The sequence below is a fragment of the Cibotium barometz genome, chromosome 58, assembly GCF_041138505.1.
Source record: "Cibotium barometz isolate CiBa-2024 chromosome 58, ASM4113850v1, whole genome shotgun sequence".
Lineage (NCBI taxonomy): Eukaryota > Viridiplantae > Streptophyta > Polypodiopsida > Cyatheales > Cibotiaceae > Cibotium > Cibotium barometz.
This window is the reverse complement of record NC_141103.1, coordinates 33,529,774-33,535,595: the sequence shown is the minus strand read 5'-3', so window position 1 is coordinate 33,535,595 and position 5,822 is coordinate 33,529,774.

The window sequence follows — 5,822 nt, the reverse complement described above, 5'->3', positions numbered from 1 at the left end:
TAAGATTTGGACATAGTTTAGCTCCCTTTTGATTTGGTTTGATCTAGGAGAGAGGAGAGATAAAAATATCACAATATTTTTTAGTTTAAAACTCCATCACACATGTGAAATAGGATCCTCCTTGAAGAGCTCCCTTCTCCTTACCCACCAAGGTGTCAAAATTGAATCATTATACCCAAAATATCTCGTTTTTTTAGTAACACTCATGGTTTTTTAGTAAAAAACCTTGTCCTTAGTCAACTCTTCATCTCATGTGAGCATTTACTCATTTTTGGGAGTTTTTCTTTCTTCTTCTTATGTGAGCATTTACTCATTTTTGGGAGTTTTTCTTTTATAAATTAGATTTATCTCCTCCCCACACTTGGATTGATCCTATTGGCCTATAGGAACCTTAATTGGACCATAATTCAAAAATTTCTGAAAATCTAGACCCTTAGGCTAAGGTACTTTATACTTCTTTTCAATTAATTCCAATTTCACATTGGAAAGTTCTTTTTGAATTTTTGTTTCAGGGGAAACCATTTTAGACACTAGGAGGATTTTTATATCTAAAAAGATCTCAATTCTGGACTACCTCCCTCTAGATATTTTCTCTCTCTAGATCAAAACAGGGTAAAACAGAATCTTTCTTTTATTTCAAAGAGGGGAATAATTACAAGATCAGAAGGGGAGGTTCTTACACCTGTATACCTCAAAAGCTGGAGGGAGAAATCTTACAAGAAATAACAAATATTTTTTATGAGAAGAGTGTTAGGAAATACATATCTCATTGTTGTTGTGTCGTCGCTCGAAATAGTCTAGCAAAAACAATTTTGATACTTTAAGAACATGTGAATCTATATAGTTTCTATGCATATGAAGTATAAACTTATTTTTTAAATTAAAAACCAAATGTTGAGTTAAAAGAGAAAAACAACAGCTAATATTAATTTTTAAAGTTGCTATTCAAATAGTACTGAAAACAACAATTCAAGTAAAACTTGATATCATAAAATAGAATATTGATATCAAGGCGGGAGAGACATACCTTAAATTGATGTTTTGTTTGCTATTAAAAAAGTAAAAATTTTAAATTAATAAAAATGTTAACTATGATAACAAGTTCAATGATAAGTTTTACAATCCTCTTATAATACGGATGTGATTAGACACAATTACTTTCTCAAGTGGTAACTTAGATTTAAGGTAGTGAAGAAGAGTACGAAATTCTTCATCAGATACTGTTGGGTCGTCTTCTATGCTATATCCCCGAATGATATTTATGTGTTACATGATTTGACAAAAGCGGATGTTTGGAGCAAAAACTCTAGTGTTTCCGATAGGTATCACATGACAAAGCATTCCTCATGGTCGCGTGTCCAAATCTTTGACCATTCATCACCTTGTTTATTTATTGAAAATTTACAGTAATTGTTGAAATAGAGTGTCATTTAGTTTGGATAAATAGACTAATTGGCTACACTCTAACATGACTCATAGGAGTTCCGAAGGTGATAAGGGTCATGTGGAGATGTCTAGGTCATAGTGCTACTACAGATAAAATAATTTTGGCAATCAAAACTTCCCAATTTTTAGGATAAAGAATCCAGTCTCTTACATCTATTTTTGTCTCAATTAGGAGTTCTTTGATTTAATTTTAGATTGTAGTACGTGAGTGGACAATAGACTGAATAACTTTCAATATATCCAAAATTTAAACATGATATAAACATAAAGATAATGAATGACTAGTATCAAGCTGGTAGCCTTGATTAAGTTGATAAAATGAAGACATAAGTTTAACTATTTCATTGTAACTCTTTCTTTTAGTATCAAGATTTAAAATCCAAGACATAGGTGAGTTAATGTCAAATGACATTTCTTGACAAAGGTCATAAGGAAGGTCTCTAAACTAGGTAGGACTTTGGGGTTTTGTACAACCTTTCAAAGAGGGATTTATGCTCATGAACTCTGTGTTCCATGCGAACTTACATGCACAACAAAAAGGCCAGGATAATAATTTCTAGCACTTATTCTATTATCTCCTATACAAACTAGGTCAAAGAGAGATATTGTATATGTCATAAACTTCGGAACATCACTAGTTCATTCTTGAATAGTTCTCAACTGGGATTGTCCCCCTATAATTTAAATTGCCACAAACTAAACTGATGTCAAATTGAGTATTTTTCTTTCTAACAATGGATAAAATCCATGGCATAATTCCATTAAGTCTTGTAGCTAAGAGAAAGTCTCCAAAAGTTTTGTTCTTAGAGTCGCATGATGGAAATTCATTCCTAGTTGTTTCACCATCTATTGGCTTTAGAAAGTCTTAACTTATTACATAAGTGAAGTAAAAATAAATAAATAAACAAACTACTTAGAACCCTCGCATAAAATTATGCTTGAGGCTTTGGGAGACTTAAATTTGGCTTCAAGAACTTTAAACTTTGGTATGAATGAGGGCTTTTTGAGATCTTTAATAACAAGGATTTTAAGCCTTCTAACTTTTAGTAGCTAGGATTTATAGCTTAGAATAGCTATACTATTAGCTATTAGCTATTATAGCTATTGCATATAGCTTAGCTAATTATAGCTTGTTTAGGCAAGAAGAACCTACCGATGGCAGCACAAAACTGAGAGAAAAGAGAGAAGAACAAAAGGCCAAATTATGGCTAGTGTAAGACGGAAGCATAAGGCTTTTTCCTATGAGGGTTTTGGTATTGATCATTGTGCACAACCTTTTGAAAAATGGGGAGTAGAATTTGTTGGACCCATTAGCCCAACTACATGTCAGATGCAAGCCAGATATGTAGTTTCCACCAGCTATTTCACTAAGTAAGCTGAGCATGTCAGACGCAAGCCAGATATATACTTTCCACTGACTATTTCACTAAGTAAGCTGAAGCAAAAGCCACACTAAAGGTGGATGCTTGTAAAACTACCAAATTCATATACAAGCATGTCATATCAATATTTGGGTGCCCTATAGAGTTGGTTAGCAATAAAGGCTCCCATTTCATCAATAAGGTCATTGAACGTCTATTGATTGGATTCTTGGTGGTGCCTTGAAAATCATCATCGTACTATTGCCACGCAAATGGATAGGTGGAAAGTACTAACAAAGTCTTCTATGGTATCCTGACCAAAACTATAGAAGCTAGTTATAACGATTGGGAGCACAAGTTTACAGCATCCTATAAGAATTCCTATAAGGTGGCCATAGGGCAAACTCCTTTTCCGTTCACCTATATAGGATTGAGGTAGTGATGCCTATGGAATATCTAGTGCCAAGCTTGAGGATAGCGCGGTTAAATAACGTCTTAGGGAGAATACTCTATCCGAGAGGTTGATTGAGTTGGAGAAGCTCAATGAGACTAGAGTTGTTGCTCTTTCTATGGGGTGATTTAACCAAAATTTGGAAACAAAGGATCTAAAGGAATGGGTACTCATGTACGGAGTCGGTTCTTCCAAAAGAAAAAAACTAAAATATCGAGGGCTAGGGCCATTTAGGATTGCAGAGCTCACCTCGTAAGGTGGGCTTGCATCAAAACCATTGATGGAATAGAGATAAAAGGCTACATAAATAGTAGAAAGGTTAATCCAAGATATGTTGGACTAGTTGGGAAAAAAATAAATAAGAAAATCTGAATTAAGATAAACTCAAGAAAGAGAAACAAGAGGAGGTTAAGGCAAGGGTTGCCAAAGCCAAAGAAACACAAAATAGACTAACACTAAGGATGAAAATGGCTACTCTAACCCTGATAAAAGGAGATAGAGCATGCGCATCTCAAAGTTGGACTCTATATTGAGGAAACAATCATAAATCATATTGCTATGATTGACTCGGGAGCAAGTCACAACTTACTCTCGTATTAAACATGGGTGAAATTCAACAAACCAAAAGAAAAAAAGAAAGAAATTCACTGCTCCCCCCTTTTCGTCCCTCTGCCCGCCTCCCCCTCTCGCAAAGAACCAAGCCCCGACTTTGGCTGACCCACAGCGTGGACGATTGGACCGCGCCACAGGCTGACAAACGACCACCAGAGTTGAGCGTTACTGTGTCGAGCGTGCCAGGCTGGCAAATCTCAGAGGATCCGGTTCTGTCAGAGAAAAATTATGAGCATTTATCCCAAAACTTTCCCATTTATGATAGCCCTTTCGAGTTTCAGAGCGGGGCTCTCTAGCGTCCCACCAGTATGGCAACTGATCCCTCGTCGAGATTCCCTCCCGACCCTTAGTGTTTTGAGAGGCCGACCGGCTTCTCTGAACCCCTGGCCCCCTCCCCCCAGCTTTCCTCTCCGATGGATCCCCCTCAGTAGCACCCCTCCCCAGCCTCTCTTCCCCTTCGCGCTCTCTCGGTGCTGCCTTCCCCACCTCCTCCCCCTTCTCCTCCCCCAGTCTCGTCACCGACTTTACCCGGCGTGCAGCGCCCTCCGCCCCTCCTTTATCATGTAAGTCCTTCCTCCCTCCCCATCTGCCTCTCCTCTCCACGTCACCCCCTAACATGTTAAAATTACAACAATGTGATGAGCTATGGTGGATCAAATGCTAGAATCAACATCATTAACAAAGAGATTAGATGATAATTAAGATGTGATTAGTGAGTAATTAAGTGATAGCTTAATGTAGGCATGGATAATCAAAAACCAGCAAATTCTCATTAGGCCAATGTCTCAATTTATAGAGTTTACATCCAAGCATCCAATCCCACTGATTTCTCCTTGATTCACTCCACCTCTTTTGCTTGATTCTCTCCACCTCTCCCAGAATATCTCCACACCTCCTAAATCTCCTCATGCTAGTAGATTCTTCTCACCTTTTCACAGGTTCTCTCACATTTACAGATTCTCTTTTACAGCCTCTAGCCAAGGGCTTGTTCCCGCACACACCCTATTCACTTGTATATTTCAACACCTCCCCTCAAGTGAATAATCCTAGCACACCTGGACTCTATACCAAGTTTCCCTCTTACTTGATAGTCCGCGACCAGTGCCTACAATCCTAGCACACCTGGACCCTATACCAAGTTTCCTTCTTACTTGATAGTCCGCGACCAGTGCCTCAAGTCCCTAAACTCATAGTCCTTGACTCTCTCTCTCTCTCTCTATGTGTCCAAGGCTACTACAAGTGCCCGTGACCTTGACTAAAGTACTCACACATACATCTACCACATGGCCTACATCATCGGTGGCTCAGAGGTGGTTTTACTTTGTTGGGGCAAGTTACATTGGGTTGTGGGGTTCTCTCTCTCTCTCTCTCTCTCTCTCTCTCTCTCTCTCTCTCTCTCTCTCTCTCTCTCTCTCTGAGATTTTCACATGGCTCCTCACTTCTTGGAGCCTCACATCTTCTCTTGTCTTCAGTCTTCTTGTCGTGGCAGCTTCTCTTCATGCGTCCATGTCTTCCTCTTCTTTCAGTCTTCTTGTTGTGGCAGCTTCTCTTCACGCGTCCATGTCTTCCTTCAATGCTTCCTCTAGCTCTTCTCGGTGTGGATCTTCCTCTTGGAGAAAGAGATGTTCTTCTTCTTTCATGGCTGGGGCCATGAGCTTGTCCGTGAGTTCTTGCTCCATGTGAGCAACATGTTTTAATGTTTTGTTGACAGTTCTTTTGGGCTTTTGATGTTTATCTTGTGTCATTATGCAATGCAAACCCAAATCTATGCGGGAGGTCTTACCTCTTGCCTTATTCTGGACAAGGGCACAACTCTGGCTATCAATAATCTTGAATTTGAGTGTGATTTGCAAGCATTAACCAAGGGTTAAATGCAAAATGATGATTACCACAAATTTATCAGCATAATTTTACCAAAAATTACATTAAATCAAGGGTAACCAATTTGTACA